The following is a 13,659-nucleotide window of genomic DNA, read 5'->3' on the forward strand; positions in this document are numbered from 1 at the left end:
GTTGGGAAACAAAGAAGGGTAGAGTTGCTTTGGGGAGATAAACTCAAGTGTTCTGTTTTTGAATGTGTTCAGTTTGACATAGAATAAAGAATAGGGCTTCCCAGGTGGTGCTAGTGGTAAAGAACACGCCTGCCAATGCAGGTTAGACATAAGAGATACCAGTTCCATCCTTGGGTCAGGAAGGTCCCCTGAAGGAGGAGGGCATGGCAACCCATTCCAGTATTCTTGCCTGGAGAATCCCATGGACAGAGCAGCCTGGCAGGCTCCATGTGGTTGCACAGAGTCAGACACGAAGAAACTTAGCGGGCACAAAGATAGACACTAAATAGAGAAGTAAAAGTCAGGAATTTAGGGGAGTCCAGGGCTGAAGACATGAATGTATGAATAATCAGCATGCAGATGGTATTTAGAATCCTAGAACTGTATTCAGTAACACAAAGAGTTAGTGTTGATACAGAAAAGGTCTTAGGACTAAGCCTGCAGTACTCCAGTACTTAGCCATTAGGAGCTAAATGCTACCAAAGAGACTCAGAAGGCCTAGCCTGAGGAGTAGAGGAAATTCAGGAGAGTGTAGGAATAAAAGTTAAGTGAAGAAGGTGGTAAGAAAGAATGACCAACTGGGTCAGATAAGTGTGGTGCAGACTGGGAATGGATTTTTAGATTGGGAAATGTGGAGGTTATCACGTGGATCGTGGGCAGCTGTTTCAATGGAGAGGCAGGTGTGAAAGTTTGAGTAGCATGGCTTTGAGAGACTAGAAGGTGAGAGAGTAGATAGAAGGAGCATAGAAAAATCTAAGAGTTTTACAGTCAAGTTGTGTAGAGAAGTGAGGGAATGTGGGGTCAAAGGGAACATTGTTTTTATGAAAATATTATGACATATTTATATGCCAATGAGAATGATTGACTAGGAAAAGGAAAGTTGTCACAGGAGAGAGATTGGGAACATTGCAAGAGTAATTGACTTCCTCGATTAACACATTCTAGGCTTGGATCAGATACATCATAGTCACGTCAGACTCTTGTTAAAGAAAAAACAAAACAAAAACAGATTACCTTCTCCTACAGTCTACCTCCTATGTATTAGGAAGATCCCATGTGCTTATATTTTTTAAAAGCTCCCCCAGTGACTCTAGTGTGAGCTAGATTTGGAAGCTTTTGTTTTTTAATTTATTTACTCTTCAATTGGAGGATAATTGCTTTACAATATTGTGTTGCTTTCTGCCATATATCAACGTGAATCAGCCATAGATATACATGTATCTGCTCCCTCATGAACCTCCCTCCCACCTCCCACCCCATCCCACCCCTCTCTGATGTCACAGTGCACCAGATGGGACTTTTTGTCTTAGGCAACACAGTGTACTGGGGTGGTGGCAAGAGTCCATTGACTTGGGGTGGGGAAGATGGGGCTGTAAGTTTTGAGTTTTTATAAATCTTTAATCTCTTAGCTTTGACTTTTCTTATTTGTGGATTTCCCCCCTAAGAGTGCTCTTAGCACGGAGCAGTAGAGGCAGCTAATGGTTTTTGGAGTCCTTGTGGTTTCTCCACGGGGATATTAATGGAAGAATCTGGCTCTCACAGCCTGTGATTAGCAACACTCTGATTAAGATTTTAAGCAAATAGTTAGCCATTGAAAGAGTGACAGTCATGTGCTTTTCTCTTCTGTGGGACACACAGAAATATCCACAAGACTGCCAAATCTAGTGCAAGCATGGGCAAGAAATTGGGTCAAAGGGGACCATTAAGGTTTACACCTGATGTTCTGAGTCTTAGAAGCAAACTAGATGCTCAGACACTTGATTCTTGAATCGGAAATCCAAAGGTCTGGGCTGTATTTTTGGCTCTGTAGTTTACAAACCACATGAATTTGGGAAAGTTTTGTGTGTTCATATGAAAATGAGTGTACTAGGCCTTCCCTGCTTTCATCCTAGACTTACAAAGTTCAAATGAGTGGGAAGCATTTCAAGACTGATAAAGGTTTGTGACAGCATATATGTGTATCTATAGTATATTTGTATAGAGTAGTATATATTTTTTTTGGCTCCAAAATCACTGGAGATGCAGTGACTGCAGCCATGAAATTAAAAGACCCCTTACTCCTTGGAAGAAAAGTTATGACCAACCTTGACAGCATATTAAAAAAGCAGAGACATTACTTTGCCAACAAAGGTCCATCTAGTCAAAGCTGTGGTTTTTCCACTAGTCATGTATGGATGTGAGAGTTGGACCAATAAGAAACCTGAGCACCAAAGAATTGATGCTTTTGAGGTATAGTGTTGGAGAAGACGCTTGAGAGTCGCTTGGACTGTAAGGAGATCCAACCAGTCCATCCTAAGGGAAATCAGTTCTGAATATTCATTGAAAGGACTGATGCTGAAGCTGAAACTCCAATACTTTGGCCACCTCATACGAAGAACTGACTCACTAGAAAAGACCCTGATGCTGGGAAAGATTGAAGGCAGGAGGAGAAGGGGACCTCAGAGGGTGAAATGGTTGGATGGCATCACTGACTCAATGGATGAGAGTTTGAGTAGGCTCTGGGAGTTGGTGATAGACAGGGAAGCCTCGTGTGCTGCAGTCCATGGGGTCACAAATTATCAGACATGACTGAGTGACTGAACTAACTAATATATAGTTGTTGATGTGAATTCTGAAAAACAGCTTTTTTAAACAGTCTTATACTGTATGATGCAAATATCTAGGAAAAGTGATCATTCACACTCCCTGTCATTTGTGATGCAGCTGATGATTAAAATATAAGGCTTATTAAAATAAATTTGTTTACATATATACACACATATATAAATGCATATATAGGTATCTAGCTTTGTTCAGTATTACTTTGTTAATTTTCCTCAGAGATTAGAATGAATTTTGAAATATATTTATTGAACTGAATTATACTTTTGTATTACATTCAAATTATAATTAGATATTATATGTTAGCCTGAATTTTTCCTACAGCAGTTTTAAATATGGAGATAAATCCTAGAGCTTCACTGGTGCTTCTCTCTGCACTACAACTGTGTTTCAATCTGTGTCCCATAAATTTGGGAAAGAAATCACAAATGAGAGATGGAATAAAATGATACAGCAGGTTGTACCTTGATACACCATGCTGGTTACAAGGCGCTTGCAGGTGGGAAGGAGGAGATTATAATTGGTTTTGGATAGCAAGTTTCCCAGGAGAAAGTATGACACTAGAGCAGGGGTCCCTAGCCTCCAGGATCTAATGCCTGATGGTCTGAGGTGGAACTGATGTGATAATAATAGAAATAAAGTGCATAATAAATTCAGTGTACTTGAATCATCCCAGAACCATCCCCCAGCCCCTCATCCAGGGAAAAATTGTCTTCCATGAACCCAGTCCCTTGTGTCAAAAAGGTTGGGGATTGCTGCACTAGAGTACATCTAGGAGATAATGACCAGGGTATTAAAAAGGTTTGAAATAGTGACTTAAAAAGAGCAGGTAAAGGCCGTAATGGACAGAGAGGCCTGGCATGCTGCAGTCCAAAGGCCATAATGGACAGGGAGGCCTGGTGTGCTACAGTCCATGGGGTCACAAAGAGTCGGACATGACTGAGTGACTGAACTGAACTCAACTGAAATGCCATAATGATATTTAGTTTAGAGAAGAGGAGACCAAAGTAGAATCATTTGATATTCTGATATTCCACATAGCAGATCTGATATTTTGGTGATTTCAAGGAAGAAGAGGATTGAATTTGAAAGGAAGAACAATGAATGCAGGTGTAGAGAATGCACAATGAAAGCTTTGGCTGCTTATGACTTTCTAATCACTCCTACAGTATTAGCAGATGCTGTATGACTATTGAGATATTGCAGAGGGATTTGAACATCAAATGTGAAGCAGAAATAGATGACCTAGCAAGTCTTTTCCAGCTCTAGTGCTCTGTGTCCAGTCGCACACTTTATGTGAGGAAGAGTTAGTGTGTTTTCAGAGCTCTAATGGAGGTTGAGGGAAGGTTACAGAGATGTGGATAGTTGTTGGTTATGCTAAGCAGTAGAAAACGTTTTGAATTTAGTTCCAGAGGTGACTGGGAACACAAAACGTGCTCCTTTGATTCCCAAACCTTTAGGTAGATCCCTGAGTGCATGTTGTTCTGTCCTTCTGTTCTGATCCAGGAGGTCGGATCCGTGTCACTGGTGTGTAGCTTGGTCTCTACTAAATGACAGGAAAAAAATGTTGCCGTCTAAGGACTCTTCCTATCTTCCTTTGATGGGGTAAAATTTACTGTAAAAGAACAAAGCTCTTTAACATAGAGCTCTGAATAAGTGCATAAATTGAGTGGAAGAAGCCACAATTTAATTTATGGGCCGCTTAGTTAACCATAAGTCCATTTGTCATACTTAACAGCTAACTGTGCTCCTAATGCAGAGTTAATGTTTTAAACTGTGACTCCTAGATTGATGTTGTTGGAAGGAGACAGTTTAATTCATATATAGATGAGCAAGCTGAGGTTCTCGGAGGGAGTGTGCTAAAAGGTACCCAGTCTCATAACCGAGACGGGGGCCTTGGATTCCTGCCACCCATTGTCTGGGGCAGCCTCTAACTCTCCACACTTCCATTTGTCTTCCAGATTTGTAGTTCCCAACATCACATGTTGAGATCATTAGTTTTCAATTATACTGGAAGTAATTTTACCTTACAGCATAACTTTGTATCTCTACCATCCTAGATATGAATTACAGTAGTCTTTTAGAATTGACCCAGAAGACAGCATCCTGAAAGTGACTTTGCCCACATCTAGTGATACTGGTGGCTCAGTGGTAAAGAGTCTTCCTGCCAATGCAGAAGACACAGAAGATACAGGTTCCATCACTGGGTCAGGAAGATCCCCTGGAAAAGGGAATGGCAACCCACTCCACTATTCTTGCCTGGGAAATCATGGACAGAGGAGCCTGGTGGGCTATAGTCCATGGGGTTGCAAAGAATCAGACATGACTGAGCGACTGAGCATGAGTGAAATGTCAGGAGCAAATGTCAGCTACCCCAGTAGCCACAACTCTCTATATCCATACATCTCCTGTGTAATTTCGCTGTATCTGTGTCATTATTTTAAATCAACACACTTAAAACATCAATTTAGCCTCATCTCAGCCAACTATATCTGTAAAATCAGAAGTTTAATATGCTTTTTTTTCTAACATAAAATTAGTTATTTTAATATTATATGTGATTTGTATAATGTATTCCCCAAGCTTTGGGAAATATTGAAAAAGTGAGACTCTTTCAACAGACTCTCTGCTAATGTAATGATGGATGATAGTTATTTTTCCTCTCCACCCTCCCCATCCCACTACTGATGTCTCAGTAATTTAAGAGAGAGAACACCAGATCATACCCTTGCTCATACACACACACACACACATACACACAGAGACATACACACACACATATATACTTATTAAAAAAATTTTCTCTTGTGGAGAAGTAGGGAGGAAAGAATTAAATAATTTGTTAGAAAATAAATGAATCATGTTATGTTCATACATTAATGGTTTTAAGGATCTCCAGACTAGAAGAGGTGATTAGAAAAGTGTGTGAAAAAGTGTTTCTTTCCTGCTGAGCTATTGATCAGTTGTTTACAACGTCTCATTAGAGATGTGAGATGTAAATAAAAGCTGCTTAGAGTTTTTCTTCCTGTAGTGCCACCCAAAGGCCCACATAAACATAAATAAACACAGTATTATAAATTCACTTTTGGGAATTTGAGTTTGTGGTGTGGTTACTTTAATAGGATGGATCATACTCCTGTTTGGCTTTAGATGGTGCTTGGGTTAAACTGTCTCACAGACCTACTTTTTGTGATTGAGCTCAGTTTACCAGTAGAGACACCCTTATTACGTGAGAGACTAAAAATCTTGATCCCATTTGAGCCATAATTTTTAATTCAAATAAATTAATGCTAATGAATTAATGGTTTTCTGGAATACAGCTTTACAGCCAGCATCCATAGTTTCTGTCCTCCAGCCCTAAGAAGCTTTGTCGTTTTACGCCAGCGTAGGTGTGTTGTACTCATGCCATGAATAAGGCTAGGAAGTACTAGACAATGAAGACCAATGCCTCTGGTTTGCATAGTTTAGAAAACACTCATATGCATCAACTCTCTTGAGACAGTGTTTCTGTGAGGCAAACGTTATTTTCCTCATATTTCAGGTGAGAAAACTGCAGATTTGAAAGGTGAAGTTATTTATGTAAATCTCCACATCTTAAATGAGTGGCAGGTGAAGATTTACAAATGAAGTGACTCATTTTTAATGCAATGAATCTTCCATTATACTGCAGCTGCCTTCAGAGTTTCACATTTTCATATTATTAGATTGTGTAAACTCAAAAACACAAATGATCTTTGCTGCATATATTTCCTCAGAAGCTGTTTTGAATTAAAATACCATTCAAAGATGTTTGCTGACCTAATTTGTGCGGTGCAGGATGAGACGACACAGATGTGATCCTTGCCTTTAGGGAGATCACAGTCTTCTGGGGCTGAAGGGAGTTACATATACAAACACTTTAATATAAAGTAGCCGGGTTATGTTTTATAAAGTAGGTAGAGACAAGGACAGGAATAAAGATGCTGATACAGAGAACAGACCCTTGGACATGGGGAGCTGGGGGAAGAGAGGGTGGGATGAATTGGGAAATGAGCATTGACATATATGTACTGTCACATGTGAAATAGAGAGCTAGTGGCAGGCTGCTCAGTAGCACAGGGAGTTCCGTTCAGTGCTGTCTAATGACCTAGAGAGGTGGGATGAAGGGTAGGTGGGAGGGAGGCTTAAGTGGGGGGGATATATGTATACGTATAGCTGTATACGTATAGCTGATTCATATTGTTGAACATCAGAAACTAACACAACAGTGTAAGCAATTACATTCCAATTAATAAATTTAAAAATCAGGAAAAAATAAAGCTGCTATAAAAAAGTAGGTAGAGACAAAATTCTATGGAGGAATTAGAGAGAAAAAAGTTGAATTGAAACAAAGAGGAAACCAGAGAAAGGATTATGTGAGAAATTGTTGTTGTTGTTCATTCACTCAGTTATGTCCAACTCTTTGCAACCCCATGGACTGCAGCATGCCAGGCTTCCCTGTCCTTCACTATCTTCACCATTGCTCAAACTCATGTCCATTGAGTCCGTGATACCATCCAACCATCTCATACTCTGTCTACTCCTTCTTCTCCTGCCCTCAATTTTTCCTGGCATTAGGGTCTTTTCCAGTGAGTCGGCTCTTTGCATCAGATGGCCAAAGTATTGGAGCTTCAGCACCAGCATCAGTCCTGCTAATGAATATTCAGGGTTGATTTCCTTTAGGATTGACTGGTTGGATCTCTTTGTTGTCCAGTGGGAGAAATGCAGCTATGTTAATGATTACTTTTGCCATAGGTAAACCTTTTTGTTTGTTTGTGAAAACTTCTTATTTAAGTATTACATAGAGAGAAAGGCAAATGTATAGCTTGGTATACTTTCACAAAGTGAACACGTCCATGTAACCATCATGGAGACTAGAACCCAAACATTATCAGCATCCCTGTAACTTTGTCCTGTGCCTCTGTCCAGTCACTGCCTTCCCCAAGGGCAGCAATTATCTTGTTCTAACACTATAGATTAGTCTTCTTGTTTTAAAACATTAAATAAAGTAATACATTATACTTTGTTTACTGTTATGTTTGTGAGACAAATTTTTTTCTTGAATGTGCAGCTTATGGGATCTTAGTTCCTGGACCAGGGATCAAACCTGGGCCCTTGGCATTGAACTCATGCAGTCTTAACCACTAGTTCAGTTCAGTTGCTCAGTCGTGTCTGACTCTGCGACCCCATGAACTGCAGCACACCGGGCTTCCCTGTCAATCACCAACTCCCGGAGTTCACTCAAACTCATGTCCATCAAGTTGGTGATGCCATCCAGCCATCTCATCCTCTGTTGTCCCCTTCTCCTCCTGCCGCCAATCCCTCCCAGCATCAGGGTCTTTTCCAATGAGTCAACTCTTCCCATTAGGTGGCCAAAGTATTGGAGTTTCAGCTTTAGCATCAGTCCTTCCAATGAACACCCAGGACTGATCTCCTTTAGGATGGATTGGTTGGACCTCCTTGCAGTCCAACCACTAGACCAACAGGGAATTCCCAGAGCATAAATTGTTGCTTGTAGCTTCAGTTCTAGTTTGTTCTTTCTTTCTTTCTTTTCTGTAAATATACCACACATTTATTATCCATTCTACTGTTGGTGATCATTGGGTTGTTTACAGCTTATAGTCTTTGTGAGCATTGCTGCTATCAACAATCTTGTATCTCTTTTTGTGAACATATATATGCATTTCTGTTGGGAATAGTCCCAGGAGTGGATTTTCTGAGTCATGGAATACGCCTATACTAATATAGCTTTTGAAGAGGAAAAATAAGGATGACTAATGTCTTCATTGATAGAAGAGGAACCATTTACATTTACAGGACCCATGCCTGCTGGGCTGCAGAGAGAATTCAGAAACTGATGAGCAATTTAGATGGCAGGAATATACTGTGTTTGAGAGCTATAGTGGAATGTATATTTGGAAAGAGAGAGAGACAAGGAGAAAGAGGCTATTGTTGAGAATCCCTGAGCTATTTTCCAGAGAGATAATTGTATCAGTTAGAAAAGCAAGTCACTGATACTTCAGAAAGTATCTTAATCAGATGGATTGGTTTTTCTTAAATACTGAGAAGTCTGGAAGTAGGCATATTGCTGGCTTTCACTCAAAACTCAACAAAGCCTCTTAGGATCTAGGAGCTGTCTTTGCATTGTGGCATCCTTAGCATGTTGCCATTTAGATTCATACGTGCTGTTTATAAACTTAAGATAGTTCCTGTAGCTCCAGATATCAAGTCTAAATTCAAAGCAAGGGTGACAGAGCCACATCAGTTCTCTTTCATCAAGAGAGGAAAAGTTTCCTAAACATCCCAACAAAGACTTCTACCCATTGGTATTAATATAGGTGGATTACCCCTAGCTGAAAGTGAGGCTGGGAAATTGGGGTATAGTATTAAGATTATCTTATATTGATTACCATCCATTGCTGGAGACTATATTGTTGCCTTGAGAACACTGGAACTCTCTTAGCAAAGATGAAATGGATATTAAATAGGCCATTAAATGAGTCTTCCATAATAATATTGGCCCCAGAGGGAAGAAAGGGATAGGGGATAAGGTTTTATGTAAGAGCAATTTTTGTATTCCCATAGGAAAATCAGACATTTTATAGAGAAAATTAGTATATCTTTCCATTGATGATTTGAAATTCACTAAGGCTTTTTATTTTTTACTGTTGTAATATCAATAATATCTCTTAAAGTGATCTTGCCTTTGTAACTTTTCAGTTACAAAACCATGAATTTTTACCAGCTTTTCTAGAATGAAGTGAAACTAAAGAGCAAGCAAGTATTGTGAGCTGCTGCAATTACAGGCAGAGTGGTGTAAAGAGATTTCTATGATGCATAAATTAAAACATCCCATCATAAGGCTAACAGGTCCAAAATAGCCACAATTTGGTCTTTCATGTGACTTTATTTCTATCTCTAACCTGCAGTTGTTGATTTCTGACAAATTAATTTGTCATGAAATCAGTTGAGTTAATTCATAAAAGGACAGAACACTGGTTCAGATGTTGTTTTGAAAACTCGTATGTAGTGCCCTAAAAAGAGAAAAAAATATTTGTATGAGGTTCTTTTTGTTTTAAGCAAGTCTTAGAAATCAGGCCAGTCTATAAGATGTTTCCTGACAATTTATGATAACAAAATAAAGGACTTATTTGGTTAAAGTTCACAAAACATACTTCTGTCTTTAGTGGTTGGTTGTTCATCATTGTATTTGGTGATATGGCAGCATTATTAACTTACTGAGGGCTGAAGTTTTCTGTACTGGGGTACAACCGAAGAGAAAGGACAGAATATGACTGTGTCATCTCCAGTGTGAGACTGATGCAACTAGAGCTTTCGGACTGAGAGAATTTAATTTCACATTGAGTGTGATGAAAATCTGCTTTGTCCAAGCAGTTTTGCTCAGGGAGAAGAAGAGAGATTATGAGTGTGGTTGGAAGGCACAATTCAGATCTGAGTTGAGCAATATTTGGGTAATTCTATTTTCTTTTTAAAATTTTTCATTGGAATAGCTTTAAAATGTTGTGTTATTTTTTGCTGCTCAAAAGTGAATCAGTTATTGTTATTGTTGTTTAGTCAGTAAATCGTGTCCCACTGTTTGCAACCCCATGATTTGTAGCCCGCCAGGCTCCTCTGTCCATGGGATTTCCCAGGCAGGAATACTGGGCCGAGTTGCCATTTCCTTCTCCAGGGGATCTTTCTAAACCAGGGATCTAACCTCCATCTCCTGCATTGGCAGGCAGATTCTTCACCACTGAGCCAACAGGGAAGCCCATACGTGTACATGTATTCCCTGTTTTTTTTTTGATTTCCTTCCCATTTAGGTCACCACAGAGCATTGAGTACAGTTTCCTGAGCAACTCTATTTTCATATGTAATTATTATTTCATATGTAATTATTAGCGATGAGTTAAATGTTTCCATATTAGGAAATGTTCCCCAGGATGTTTTATAATTACGCTATCCATCCGTTTGTTTCAAGATTATGTGTAGAACCAACTCAAGGCTTACTTTTATCAATAGATATCAATGGACAAATTTCATTAAACAGATCCAGAATATAAATAGGCTTAGGAAAACAGTATGTGAACTAAAAGCTATAGCTCACAGTAAGGTAATGGGAATATTTGGAGATGTGTTATAGACGATACTCCTATTAATTTGGAGATTTTTATCAGAGAGTACAACCATATTTTTCCATTTTGTAGCTTCTTATGTCCAAAGAACAATAGTAGGCTTAGTGTCCAATAGCTAACATTCATTCACTAAATTAACAGAATATTTGCTGAGAAGCTTACCATACGCCACTGTTATGGGTACTGGAGGTAGAGCAATGAACAAATTAAAATGTCTGACCACATTTTTATAGAAGCATGTTTTATTCATGGAGTTTTTTCATGACAACTGAATGCCTGTGCTTTCTAAGCAGATGATATAAAAGGAGAATGAACTAGAAACAGGCTTCAATTAATCTCAAACTAAGAGATTGCACATGATATATAATACATTAAAAATTGTACTTTACTTTTAAATTTACAGTTAAATTCTAAATAAAGCACTCCTACTGCAGGTGCAAACACTTGATTGTACATGCAGTACAACACCCTTCCAAGAGCCCAGCAATGACTTGAACAGTAGATGTAAAAACAGTGCAGAGTACATGTGTGAGTGTTTTAAGAGAGAACCACGGTCAAACCGTTGAGCTTGAGTCTTAGGATAATGGGTTGCAGAGCTGAAACTAAGGACTAGGCTGTGAATGAGCACAAAGACAGGATAAATTAGTTTTTCATGTTTAGGTGTGATCTTGAAAACACAAATGAACAAAGAATCAGGGGTTGGTAAATGAACAAAACTCAGGTCTTAGAATATTAGGTTAGATATGAACAAAAAAGATCTTCGCTACTCAGATAATCACTATGGTGTGATCACTGACCTAGAGCCAGACTTCCTGGAATGTGAAGTCAAGTGGGCCTTAGAAAGCATCACTACAGACAAAGCTAGTGGAGATGATGGAATTCCAGTTGAGCTATTCCAAATCCTGAAAGATGATGCTGTGAAAGTGTTGCACTCAATGTGCCAGCAAATTTGGAAAACTCAGCAGTGGCCACAGGACTGGAAAAGGTCAGTTTTCATTCCAATCCCAAAGAAAGGCAATGCCAAAGAATGCTCAAACTACCACACAATTGCACTCATCTCACACGCTAGTAAAGTAATGCTCAAAATTCTCCAAGCCAGGCTTCAGCAATATGTGAACCATGAACTTCCTGATGTTCAAGCTGGTTTTAGAAAAGGCAGAGGAACCAGAGATCAAATTGCCAACATCCACTGGATCATGGAAAAAGCAAGAGAGTTCCAGAAAAACATCTATTTCTGCTTTGTTGACTATGCCAAAACCTTTGACTGTGTGGATCACAATAAACTGTGGAAAATTCTGAAAGAGATGGGAATACCAGACCACCTGACCTGCCTCGTGAGAAACCTATATGCAGGTCAGGAAGCAACAGTTAGAACTGGACATGGAACAACAGACTGGTTCCAAATAGGAAAAGGAGTACGTCAAGGCTGTGTATTGTCACCCTGTTTATTTAACTTCCATGCAGAGTACATCATGAGAAATGCTGGGCTGGAAGAAGCACAGGCTGGAATCAAGATTGCCAGGAGAAATATCAATAACCTCAGATATGCAGATGACACCACCCTTATGGCAGAAAGTCAAGAGGAACTACAGAGCCTCTTGATGAAAGTGAAAGAAGAGAGTGAAAAAGTTGGCTTAAAGCTCAACATTCAGAAAATGAAGATCATGGCATCTGGTCCCATCACTTCATGGCAAATAGATGGGGAAACAGTGGAAACAGTGTCAGACTTTATTTTTCTGGGCTCCAAAATCACTACAGATGGTGATTGCAGCCATGAAATTAAAAGACACTTACTCCTTGGAAGGAAAGTTATGACCAACCTAGATAGCATATTCAAAAGCAGAGACATTACTTTGCCAACAAAGGTCCGTCTAGTCAAGGCTATGGTTTTTCCTGTGGTCATGTATGGATGTGAGAGTTGGACTGTGAAGATGGCTGAGTGCCGAAGAATTGATACTTTTGAACTGTGGTGTTGGAGAAGACTCTTGAGAGTCCCTTGGACTGCAAGGAGATCCAACCAGTCCATTCTGAAGGAGATCAGCCTTGGGATTTCTTTGGAAGGAATGATGCTGAAGCTGAAACTCCAGTACTTTGGCCACCTCATGTGAAGAGTTGACTCATTGGAAAAGACTTTGATGCTGGGAGGGATTGGGGGCAGGAGGAGAAGGGGACGACGGAGGATGAGATGGCTGGATGGCATCACTGACTCGATGGACGTGAGTCTGGGTGAACTCCGGGAGTTGGTGATGGACAGGGAGGCCTGGCATGCTGCGATTCATGGGGTCGCGGAGAGTTGGACACGACTGAGCAACTGAACTTAACTGAACTGAGGGTTTCCCAGGTCGCGCTAGTGGTAAAGAAACCACCTGCCAATGCAGAACACATAAGTGAGGTGGGTTCCGTCCCTGGGTTGGGAATAGACTTGAGAAGAGCATGGCAACCCACTCCAGTATTCTTGCCTGGAGAATCCCATGGACAGAGGAGCCTGGCGGGCTACAGTCTATGGACTGTATGGGTTGCAGAGTTGGACATGACTGAAGCGACTTAGCACGCATGCACGTGGATAATGAACTATACCAAAGTTTGAGTCAGCACTAGGGACAGCTCCCAAGAATGATGCCTGTTGCCATTGTATCTAAGAGGAGGTGACAAAATAAAATGCATCTAGATACATCTAACAGGTGGGAAAAGTGAATGAATAAGCTAGTATTTAGGCAGTGAGGGAGAACTGTGACCAACAGGAAATTACAGAACTTTTCAGATGAAGAAATGGAGCAGCTCCTAATCAACTCCAGCCAATTGGTTCTGCAGGAATGCAGGCTTCATGTTACTGGAGTTTCCAGAAATTAAAAATCAACTCCAGAGT

At 40.0% G+C, this 13,659-nt stretch overlaps 1 protein-coding gene across 2 annotated transcripts in view; it reads left to right on the forward strand.

Annotated features, from left to right (window-relative positions):
• FGF12 (fibroblast growth factor 12) overlaps positions 1 to 13,659 on the forward strand; it is a 613,285-nt gene that overhangs the window by 218,330 nt on the left and 381,296 nt on the right. The window lies entirely within an intron of this gene.

The sequence above is a fragment of the Bos javanicus genome, chromosome 1 (genome assembly GCF_032452875.1).
Source record: "Bos javanicus breed banteng chromosome 1, ARS-OSU_banteng_1.0, whole genome shotgun sequence".
NCBI classification, from domain to species: Eukaryota; Metazoa; Chordata; class Mammalia; order Artiodactyla; family Bovidae; genus Bos; species Bos javanicus.